Source organism: Cucumis melo, chromosome 8, assembly GCF_025177605.1.
Source record: "Cucumis melo cultivar AY chromosome 8, USDA_Cmelo_AY_1.0, whole genome shotgun sequence".
Lineage (NCBI taxonomy): Eukaryota > Viridiplantae > Streptophyta > Magnoliopsida > Cucurbitales > Cucurbitaceae > Cucumis > Cucumis melo.
The window spans coordinates 6,922,665-6,934,038 of NC_066864.1; the positions used below are offsets into that span (position 1 = coordinate 6,922,665).

At 51.1% G+C, this 11,374-nt stretch overlaps 1 long non-coding RNA gene across 2 annotated transcripts; it reads left to right on the forward strand.

The window, feature by feature from the left end:
• The first annotated feature begins 9,718 nt into the window (after positions 1-9,718).
• On the forward strand, positions 9,719-11,132 carry LOC127150622 (uncharacterized). Of its 2 annotated transcripts, XR_007823186.1 has the most exons (3): positions 9,719-9,950; positions 10,046-10,123; positions 10,198-11,132. It is a non-coding gene; the product is annotated as an uncharacterized LOC127150622 (long non-coding RNA). The 2 variants fall into 2 exon arrangements; XR_007823185.1 differs by having other exon boundaries at positions 9,719-10,123.
• Positions 11,133-11,374: the final 242 nt, after the last annotated feature.

Here is an 11,374-nt window from a genome sequence, read left to right on the forward strand (position 1 = left end):
ATCTGTACGGTGAGAAGATTCAGATTTACACCGATCATAAGAGCCTGAAGTACTTCTTCACCCAGAAGGAGTTGAACATGAGGCAGAGGAGGTGGCTTGAGTTGGTGAAAGACTACGACTGCGAGATCCTATACCACCCAGGTAAAGCGAATGTAGTGGCTGATGCGCTAAGTAGGAAAGTTGCACATTCAGCAGCGCTAATCACCAAGCAGACCCCCTTACTCAGGGACTTTGAGAGGGCAGAGATTGCAGTCTCAGTAGGTGAGGTTACCGCACAGTTGGCTCAGTTGACAGTCCAGCCAACCTTGAGGCAAAAGATCATTGCTGCTCAGCTGAATGATCCTTATCTGGCAGAGAAGCGTCGCGTGGTAGAGACAGAGCAAGGTGAAGGCTTCTCCATATCCTCTGACGATGGCCTTATGTTTGAAGGACGCCTCTGTGTGCCGGAAGACAGCGCAGTTAAGACGGAGCTTTTGACTGAGGCTCACAGTTCCCCGTTTACCATGCACCCTGGGAGTACGAAGATGTACCAGGACTTAAGGAGTGTCTATTGGTGGAGGGGCATGAAGAGGGATGTGGCAGACTTTGTCAGTAGATGCTTGGTGTGCCAGCAGGTGAAGGCACCTAGGCAGCATCCAGCAGGGTTGTTGCAACCCTTGAGTGTGCCAGGGTGGAAGTGGGAGAGTGTGTCGATGGATTTTATTACGGGACTGCCCAAGACCCTAAGGGGCTACACGGTGATCTGGGTCGTGGTCGACAGACTCACGAAGTCGGCCCATTTCGTGCCAGGGAAATCCACTTACACTGCCAGTAAGTGGGGGCAGCTATATATGACAGAGATTGTGAGACTACATGGAGTACCCGTATCCATCATTTCAGACAGAGACGCCCGTTTCACATCGAAGTTCTGGAAAGGACTTCAACTTGCATTAGGTACAAGGTTGGACTTCAGCACGGCATTCCACCCTCAGACTGATGGTCAGACAGAGAGATTGAACCAGATTTTAGAAGACATGCTGCGAGCCTGCGTACTAGAGTTTTCAGGAAGTTGGGACTCCCATCTGCATCTGATGGAGTTTGCCTATAACAACAGCTACCAGGCTACTATCGGTATGGCACCGTTCGAGGCTCTGTATGGCAAGTGCTGTAGATCCCCTGTCTGCTGGGGCGAGGTTGGAGAGCAGAGGATGCTAGGCCCCGAGTTAGTACAGACGACCAACGCAGCCATACAGAAGATCCGAGCTCGTATGCTGACAGCCCAGAGCAGACAGAAGAGTTACGCTGATGTACGACGTAAGGACCTCGAGTTTAAAGTGGGAGATATGGTCTTTCTGAAGGTAGTGCCTATGAAGGGTGTTCTGAGGTTCGCGAAGAAGGGGAAGCTGAGCCCACGCTTCGTAGGGCCGTTCGAGATATTGGAGCGGATTGGCCCCGTGGCTTACCGCTTGGCGCTACCCCCATCGTTTGCTGCAGTGCACGACGTATTCCATATCTCCATGCTGAGGAAATATGTCGCAGACCCAACACATGTGGTGGACTTCGAGCCACTGCAGGTTAGCGAGAACCTGAGCTACGAGGAGCAGCCTGTCGAGGTCCTGGCAAGGGAGGTCAAGAAGCTTCGCAGTCGAGAAATCCCACTGGTTAAAATCCTTTGGCAAAACCATGGAGTGGAAGAGGCAACGTGGGAGAAAGAAGAGGATATGAGAGCCCAGCACCCCGAGCTGTTCGAGGATTAGAACTTTCGAGGACGAAAGTTTTTTTTTTGGAGGGAAGATTGTAACGCCCAACATTTTCGGTTTCCTTTGTTATTTTGGACCACTAATAATATTAATCCTAAGTGTGTTTATTATTGGTATTAAACTAAAGTTTTTATGGTTTAATTATGAAGTTAGGGGGGTGAAATAAATTATTGGCTTAACAAATAAATGGCCTTGGAAAGGGTCAAAAGTGGTTATTGGAGGAGAGAGGAAAGAGGGTTTTAAAGATTCTTTTATTATTTTTATTATTTTTATTTCTTTTAAAAAGAGGCCTTGGGACTCGTGCGTAAAGAGGAAGAGGAAAATTTTCAAAGAAAGAAAAAGGGAGAAAAAAAAAAAAATTTTCCTTTTGAAACCCTAGCCGCCGCACGCCGCCGCCGCCGCCGCCGCCGCGAACCCGAGCCGCCAAGCATCCTTCTCTGTTCAGCAGCGCAGCCGAGCCGCAATCGCGACCGAGCCGTCGCCGAGTTTCCAGCCGCGCCGGGAGATCGTCCAAGCCGATCTGCGCAGCCGAGCGCCCGTCGGACGCCGAAGCCGAGTCGAAGCCGCCTCCGTGCGTCCGCAGCCAACCCGTCAGCCAGCCGAGGCGCGCCGCTCCGATCCGACGCAAGCGCAGCCGAAACGCCAGTCGTAGCCGTCGCCGAGCGAAGCCGCGGTAGCCGGACCACCAGCAGCCGCCGCGCCACCCGAGATCCGGAAGCCGAAGCCTCGCGCGCAAAGGTCCGACCGAAGACCCGCCCCGCGACCCGAACCGACGCGCGCCACCCTCCGGAAACCCGACCCGCGCCGCGTGCACCCGTGCGTGAGCCGCGCCCGCGTGTGAAGCCGCGCCCGCGTGTGAAGCCGCGCCCGCGTGTGAAGCCGCGCCGCGCGCTTTTGTGTAGCCGAGCCGCGTCTCCCTGTTGCAAGCCGAGCCGCGTCTCCCCCTGTTGCAAGCCGAGCCGCACGCGAAATCCCTGTACCGAGCCGAGCCGCGTCTGCCCAAGCCGAGCCGGTCCTGTCTTCTTCCAGCCGAGCCGCCAGGACTAAATTGGCTCCATCCACCTATATTTTGGTAAGCTAATTAATTATTGTGGTTTTTCCGGTAAGACTCCATGCTCGGACGTTAGTTAAATTAATTTGGATCTAAATTATATTATTTTCCTCAAGGGACGTCTTGGACCAAGAAATTACTGCAGCGCGGGATTTCCTTCAGTAGGGGCTCGAGCACTGCAACCTCCTTCTAGGGTAAGTTAAATTCAATTGAGTCTCGAACCGTTGGTCGTTGGCGACCTGTTTACGAATTTTGACTTATTAAACAGTTAGGACTTCGTCGCTTGGAAAGCGTACTGCCTCGCGGTTAGGACTCGACAAGTAGATCTCCAGGTAAGAGATTCTACTACTAGTTTCATGTTTGAAGTATGAGACTGTGTATGCCCTATGTTGCATATTGAGAGTTTGACAGTATGATGCCTGAAATAAATGTTAGTATGATGCAAATGACGATATAGTTGTGCTATAGCCTGTTATGCGTGGCAAGATTTATTATGGTTACGACGAATGTCGGGGCGGAGAGTGTAGAAATGATTTATGTGACATGTTATATGCTGATGCCATGTGTATGTATACTGCAAATTAGGGTACCTGTTAGCTTGATTCTGTTAGAGTCGTACCTGCATGGGTGTCCTTCGGGATCACCACCTATTGAGGACTGTGTGGTCCGACGGGACGCCAGTCTAGCATGATATAGACATGACTCGAGTGACTCGACGGGGTCCTCGCATCCCGACTGTCCTAGGTGTCCCCGGGCACCGAAGACCAGAGTTACGTTCCTACGGGAGCGCATGATTGCACGTGTTCGGGAACGTGCCAGAGATTGGGTACCAGTTATCAGGACTCTAACAGGAAGTTAACAGGCACCTAGTGGGACTAGTAGTGGGTCCCTTACTGAGTATTTTTATACTCATTCTCTCCACTTTATGTTTTCAGGTAGAGGACGAGGCAAAGGCAAGGGCAAGCTGGCGAGCGACCCGAAGTGAGGCCGAGGAGGGCCATAGGGACTACCGCTTCCGCTTATTTCTTATTTCAGATTTTAGCATTTGAGTTTGAGTACTTTTTATTTTTCACTATCTTTTATGTAGATAGGGCCCGAGTAGGATTTCAGAACGTTTTTACATTTTTGCATGACTACCTTGTTTATGTTTTTATAAATGAATTTCTTGAACCGTATGCTTTTAATAAAATTTTTAGACTTAAACCACTTGTTCTATATTTAGTAATGACTTCGATTCAGCATAAGGAGTTGGGTCGTTACAGTTGGTATCAGAGCACAGTGTTTTAGGTTCTGTAGACTGACCTACGATGTAAGTCATTTTGTTTGGTTTTACTTCACCCTATGGCTATACGGTCCTTCGGCACTCGCCAGGTATGTCTGAAGCCTTGCTAATGTTAAGATTACAATTTTGCCTGAATAGTCTAAGACCTAGATATAGGGTGTTAAGTTCTTGTGGTGAAAAGTTTGTTGGTGAATTTTAGGGAGAATGCCGCCACGTAGAGGTACACGCCGAGGAGGTGGTAGGGGAGGCAGAGGAGCCGGTCGTGGCCAGCCGGAGGCGCCACCTGTTGCACCGGCAGTCGACCCAAACGCACCGGTCACCCAGGCGGATCTCGCCGCAATGGAGCAGCGTTATCAGGACATGCTGCAAGCCGCTTTGGCGCCTTTCCTTGCCGCCCAGCAGAACCAGGCCGCCCCTGTTCAGGCCGAGGCCGCCCCTGCTCAGGCCCAGGCCGCCCCTGTTCAGGCTCAGGCCGTCGCTCCTCCAGCCCCTGAGGAAGCTCAACCAGTACCAGTTCAACTGTCGGCCGAGGCGAAACACTTACGGGATTTCAGGAAGTATAATCCCAAGACCTTTGACGGATCCATGGACAACCCCACAAAGGCCCAAATGTGGTTGACGTCCATAGAGACCATTTTCCGGTACATGAAGTGCCCAGAAGACCAGAAGGTGCAGTGTGCAGTCTTCTTCTTGGAGGACAGGGGCACCGCCTGGTGGGAGACCGCGGAGAGAATGCTAGGGGGCGATGTAAGCAAAATAACATGGGAGCAGTTCAAGGAGAACTTCTATGCTAAGTTTTTCTCCGCCAATGTGAAGCACGCCAAGCTGCAAGAGTTCCTAAACTTGGAGCAAGGCGACATGACGGTGGAGCAGTACGACGCCGAGTTCGATATGTTGTCCCGCTTTGCTCCCGATATGGTAAGGGACGAGGCTGCCAGGACGGAGAAATTCGTTAGAGGACTCAGGCTAGACCTTCAGGGCATTGTCAGAGCCCTCCGCCCAGCCACGCATGCTGATGCACTACGTATAGCACTGGATTTGAGCCTGCCTGAGAGAGCCGATGCGTCTAAGGCTGCCGGCAGAGGGTCAGCCTTGGGACAGAAGAGAAAGGTTGAGACGCAGCCTGACGTAGCACCGCAGCGAACACTGAGGTCAGGAGGTGTCTTCCAGAGACACCGACGGGAGCTTGCAGCAGCCGGGAGGACTCTGAGAGAGCTACCTGCTTGTACTACCTGCGGGAGAGTCCACGGAGGTCGTTGCTTGGCTGGGAGTGGAGTCTGCTTCAGGTGCAGACAGCCGGGGCACACTGCTGATATGTGTCCTCGGAAACCCTTTGAGGCGACACCGCCCCAGCCTTCTGCGGCCCAGCAGGGGAGAGTTTTCGCCACTACCCGGCAGGAGGCCGAGCGAGCTGGCACTGTGGTGACAGGTACGCTCCCAATTTTGGGGCACTATGCTTTTGTGCTATTTGACTCTGGGTCATCCCACTCGTTTATATCCTCCGTTTTCGTTCAGCATGTGGGTTTAGAGGTAGAGCCTTTGGGTAGTGTTTTGTCGGTCTCTACTCCATCTGGGGAGGTCCTGTTATCCAAAGAACAAATAAAGGCATGTCGGGTAGAGATAGCGAATCGTATGTTAGACGTGACCTTGCTAGTGTTAGACATGCAGGATTTTGATGTGATACTAGGCATGGATTGGCTATCAGCCAACCATGCAAATATAGACTGTTATGGCAAGGAAGTTGTCTTCAACCCTCCCTCCGAGGCTAGTTTCAAATTCAGGGGGGCAGGCATGGTATGTATACCCAAGGTCATCTCAGCCATGAAGGCTAGTAAACTACTCAGCCAGGGTACTTGGGGTATTTTGGCAAGCGTAGTGGATGTGAGAGAGCCGGAAGTTTCCCTATCTTCCGAACCAGTGGTAAGAGAGTACCCCGATGTTTTTCCAGACGAACTTCCAGGACTTCCGCCTCCCAGAGAAGTAGACTTCGCTATCGAGTTAGAGCCGGGCACTGCCCCAATCTCGAGGGCCCCTTACAGAATGGCTCCAGCCGAACTAAAGGAGTTGAAGGTCCAGTTACAGGAGTTGCTGGACAAAGGCTTCATCCGGCCCAGTGTGTCGCCTTGGGGAGCCCCAGTATTGTTCGTGAAGAAGAAGGATGGGTCAATGCGCCTTTGTATTGACTACCGAGAGCTGAACAAGGTGACAGTCAAAAACCGCTACCCCTTGCCCAGGATTGATGACCTGTTCGATCAGTTGCAGGGAGCCACCGTCTTCTCCAAGATCGACCTGCGATCAGGCTATCACCAGTTGAGGATTAGGGACGGTGACATCCCCAAGACGGCCTTTCGATCGAGGTACGGACATTACGAATTCGTTGTGATGTCTTTCGGCTTGACTAACGCTCCTGCAGTATTCATGGATCTGATGAACAGGGTGTTTAAGGAGTTTCTAGACTCGTTCGTCATAGTCTTCATTGACGACATCCTCATTTACTCAAAAACTGAGGCTGAGCACGAGGAGCACTTACACCAAGTTCTGGAGACCCTTCGAGCCAACAAGTTGTATGCCAAGTTCTCCAAGTGTGAATTCTGGTTAAGGAAGGTGACGTTTCTTGGCCACGTGGTTTCCAGTGAGGGAGTTTCAGTAGATCCCGCAAAGATTGAAGCGGTGACCAACTGGACCCGACCGTCCACGGTTAGTGAAATTCGAAGTTTTCTGGGCTTGGCAGGTTACTACAGGAGGTTCGTGGAAGACTTCTCACGTATAGCCAGCCCGTTGACCCAGTTGACCAAGAAGGGAACCCCTTTTGTCTGGAGCCCAGCTTGCGAGAGGAGCTTTCAGGAGCTCAAACAGAAGCTAGTGACTGCACCGGTCCTGACAGTGCCCGATGGTTCGGGAAACTTTGTAATCTATAGTGACGCCTCCAAGAAGGGACTAGGTTGTGTCCTGATGCAGCAGGGTAAGGTAGTTGCTTATGCCTCCCGCCAGTTGAAGATCCATGAGCAGAACTACCCTACCCATGACTTGGAGTTGGCAGCTGTAGTCTTTGCACTGAAGATATGGAGGCACTATCTGTACGGTGAGAAGATTCAGATTTACACCGATCATAAGAGCCTGAAGTACTTCTTCACCCAGAAGGAGTTGAACATGAGGCAGAGGAGGTGGCTTGAGTTGGTGAAAGACTACGACTGCGAGATCCTATACCACCCAGGTAAAGCGAATGTAGTGGCTGATGCGCTAAGTAGGAAAGTTGCACATTCAGCAGCGCTAATCACCAAGAGACCCCCTTACTCAGGGACTTTGAGAGGGCAGAGATTGCAGTCTCAGTAGGTGAGGTTACCGCACAGTTGGCTCAGTTGACAGTCCAGCCAACCTTGAGGCAAAAGATCATTGCTGCTCAGCTGAATGATCCTTATCTGGCAGAGAAGCGTCGCGTGGTAGAGACAGAGCAAGGTGAAGGCTTCTCCATATCCTCTGACGATGGCCTTATGTTTGAAGGACGCCTCTGTGTGCCGGAAGACAGCGCAGTTAAGACGGAGCTTTTGACTGAGGCTCACAGTTCCCCGTTTACCATGCACCCTGGGAGTACGAAGATGTACCAGGACTTAAGGAGTGTCTATTGGTGGAGGGGCATGAAGAGGGATGTGGCAGACTTTGTCAGTAGATGCTTGGTGTGCCAGCAGGTGAAGGCACCTAGGCAGCATCCAGCAGGGTTGTTGCAACCCTTGAGTGTGCCAGGGTGGAAGTGGGAGAGTGTGTCGATGGATTTTATTACGGGACTGCCCAAGACCCTAAGGGGCTACACGGTGATCTGGGTCGTGGTCGACAGACTCACGAAGTCGGCCCATTTCGTGCCAGGGAAATCCACTTACACTGCCAGTAAGTGGGGGCAGCTATATATGACAGAGATTGTGAGACTACATGGAGTACCCGTATCCATCATTTCAGACAGAGACGCCCGTTTCACATCGAAGTTCTGGAAAGGACTTCAACTTGCATTAGGTACAAGGTTGGACTTCAGCACGGCATTCCACCCTCAGACTGATGGTCAGACAGAGAGATTGAACCAGATTTTAGAAGACATGCTGCGAGCCTGCGTACTAGAGTTTTCAGGAAGTTGGGACTCCCATCTGCATCTGATGGAGTTTGCCTATAACAACAGCTACCAGGCTACTATCGGTATGGCACCGTTCGAGGCTCTGTATGGCAAGTGCTGTAGATCCCCTGTCTGCTGGGGCGAGGTTGGAGAGCAGAGGATGCTAGGCCCCGAGTTAGTACAGACGACCAACGCAGCCATACAGAAGATCCGAGCTCGTATGCTGACAGCCCAGAGCAGACAGAAGAGTTACGCTGATGTACGACGTAAGGACCTCGAGTTTAAAGTGGGAGATATGGTCTTTCTGAAGGTAGTGCCTGAAGGGTGTTCTGAGGTTCGCGAAGAAGGGGAAGCTGAGCCCACGCTTCGTAGGGCCGTTCGAGATATTGGAGCGGATTGGCCCCGTGGCTTACCGCTTGGCGCTACCCCCATCGTTTGCTGCAGTGCACGACGTATTCCATATCTCCATGCTGAGGAAATATGTCGCAGACCCAACACATGTGGTGGACTTCGAGCCACTGCAGGTTAGCGAGAACCTGAGCTACGAGGAGCAGCCTGTCGAGGTCCTGGCAAGGGAGGTCAAGAAGCTTCGCAGTCGAGAAATCCCACTGGTTAAAATCCTTTGGCAAAACCATGGAGTGGAAGAGGCAACGTGGGAGAAAGAAGAGGATATGAGAGCCCAGCACCCCGAGCTGTTCGAGGATTAGAACTTTCGAGGACGAAAGTTTTTTTTTTGGAGGGAAGATTGTAACGCCCAACATTTTCGGTTTCCTTTGTTATTTTGGACCACTAATAATATTAATCCTAAGTGTGTTTATTATTGGTATTAAACTAAAGTTTTTATGGTTTAATTATGAAGTTAGGGGGGTGAAATAAATTATTGGCTTAACAAATAAATGGCCTTGGAAAGGGTCAAAAGTGGTTATTGGAGGAGAGAGGAAAGAGGGTTTTAAAGATTCTTTTATTATTTTTATTATTTTTATTTCTTTTAAAAAGAGGCCTTGGGACTCGTGCGTAAAGAGGAAGAGGAAAATTTTCAAAGAAAGAAAAAGGGAGAAAAAAAAAAAAATTTTCCTTTTGAAACCCTAGCCGCCGCACGCCGCCGCCGCCGCCGCCGCCGCCGCCGCCGCCGCCGCGAACCCGAGCCGCCAAGCATCCTTCTCTGTTCAGCAGCGCAGCCGAGCCGCAATCGCGACCGAGCCGTCGCCGAGTTTCCAGCCGCGCCGGGAGATCGTCCAAGCCGATCTGCGCAGCCGAGCGCCCGTCGGACGCCGAAGCCGAGTCGAAGCCGCCTCCGTGCGTCCGCAGCCAACCCGTCAGCCAGCCGAGGCGCGCCGCTCCGATCCGACGCAAGCGCAGCCGAAACGCCAGTCGTAGCCGTCGCCGAGCGAAGCCGCGGTAGCCGGACCACCAGCAGCCGCCGCGCCACCCGAGATCCGGAAGCCGAAGCCTCGCGCGCAAAGGTCCGACCGAAGACCCGCCCCGCGACCCGAACCGACGCGCGCCACCCTCCGGAAACCCGACCCGCGCCGCGTGCACCCGTGCGTGAGCCGCGCCCGCGTGTGAAGCCGCGCCCGCGTGTGAAGCCGCGCCGCGCGCTTTTGTGTAGCCGAGCCGCGTCTCCCTGTTGCAAGCCGAGCCGCGTCTCCCCCTGTTGCAAGCCGAGCCGCACGCGAAATCCCTGTACCGAGCCGAGCCGCGTCTGCCCAAGCCGAGCCGGTCCTGTCTTCTTCCAGCCGAGCCGCCAGGACTAAATTGGCTCCATCCACCTATATTTTGGTAAGCTAATTAATTATTGTGGTTTTTCCGGTAAGACTCCATGCTCGGACGTTAGTTAAATTAATTTGGATCTAAATTATATTATTTTCCTCAAGGGACGTCTTGGACCAAGAAATTACTGCAGCGCGGGATTTCCTTCAGTAGGGGCTCGAGCACTGCAACCTCCTTCTAGGGTAAGTTAAATTCAATTGAGTCTCGAACCGTTGGTCGTTGGCGACCTGTTTACGAATTTTGACTTATTAAACAGTTAGGACTTCGTCGCTTGGAAAGCGTACTGCCTCGCGGTTAGGACTCGACAAGTAGATCTCCAGGTAAGAGATTCTACTACTAGTTTCATGTTTGAAGTATGAGACTGTGTATGCCCTATGTTGCATATTGAGAGTTTGACAGTATGATGCCTGAAATAAATGTTAGTATGATGCAAATGACGATATAGTTGTGCTATAGCCTGTTATGCGTGGCAAGATTTATTATGGTTACGACGAATGTCGGGGCGGAGAGTGTAGAAATGATTTATGTGACATGTTATATGCTGATGCCATGTGTATGTATACTGCAAATTAGGGTACCTGTTAGCTTGATTCTGTTAGAGTCGTACCTGCATGGGTGTCCTTCGGGATCACCACCTATTGAGGACTGTGTGGTCCGACGGGACGCCAGTCTAGCATGATATAGACATGACTCGAGTGACTCGACGGGGTCCTCGCATCCCGACTGTCCTAGGTGTCCCCGGGCACCGAAGACCAGAGTTACGTTCCTACGGGAGCGCATGATTGCACGTGTTCGGGAACGTGCCAGAGATTGGGTACCAGTTATCAGGACTCTAACAGGAAGTTAACAGGCACCTAGTGGGACTAGTAGTGGGTCCCTTACTGAGTATTTTTATACTCATTCTCTCCACTTTATGTTTTCAGGTAGAGGACGAGGCAAAGGCAAGGGCAAGCTGGCGAGCGACCCGAAGTGAGGCCGAGGAGGGCCATAGGGACTACCGCTTCCGCTTATTTCTTATTTCAGATTTTAGCATTTGAGTTTGAGTACTTTTTATTTTTCACTATCTTTTATGTAGATAGGGCCCGAGTAGGATTTCAGAACGTTTTTACATTTTTGCATGACTACCTTGTTTATGTTTTTATAAATGAATTTCTTGAACCGTATGCTTTTAATAAAATTTTTAGACTTAAACCACTTGTTCTATATTTAGTAATGACTTCGATTCAGCATAAGGAGTTGGGTCGTTACAGAAAGATTAGCATTATTATGCACGAATTGTTAAAAGAAGAGCTGGTTGTGAATAAAAACTTTCTATTTTTATCCCATGCGTAATGTTGCATTCTTTTCAGGAAAATAATATATATGCACCAAATTACATAGTTGGAGATATTATTTTTTTTAATCCAATTGAAATATTGAATTCTATTTTATTT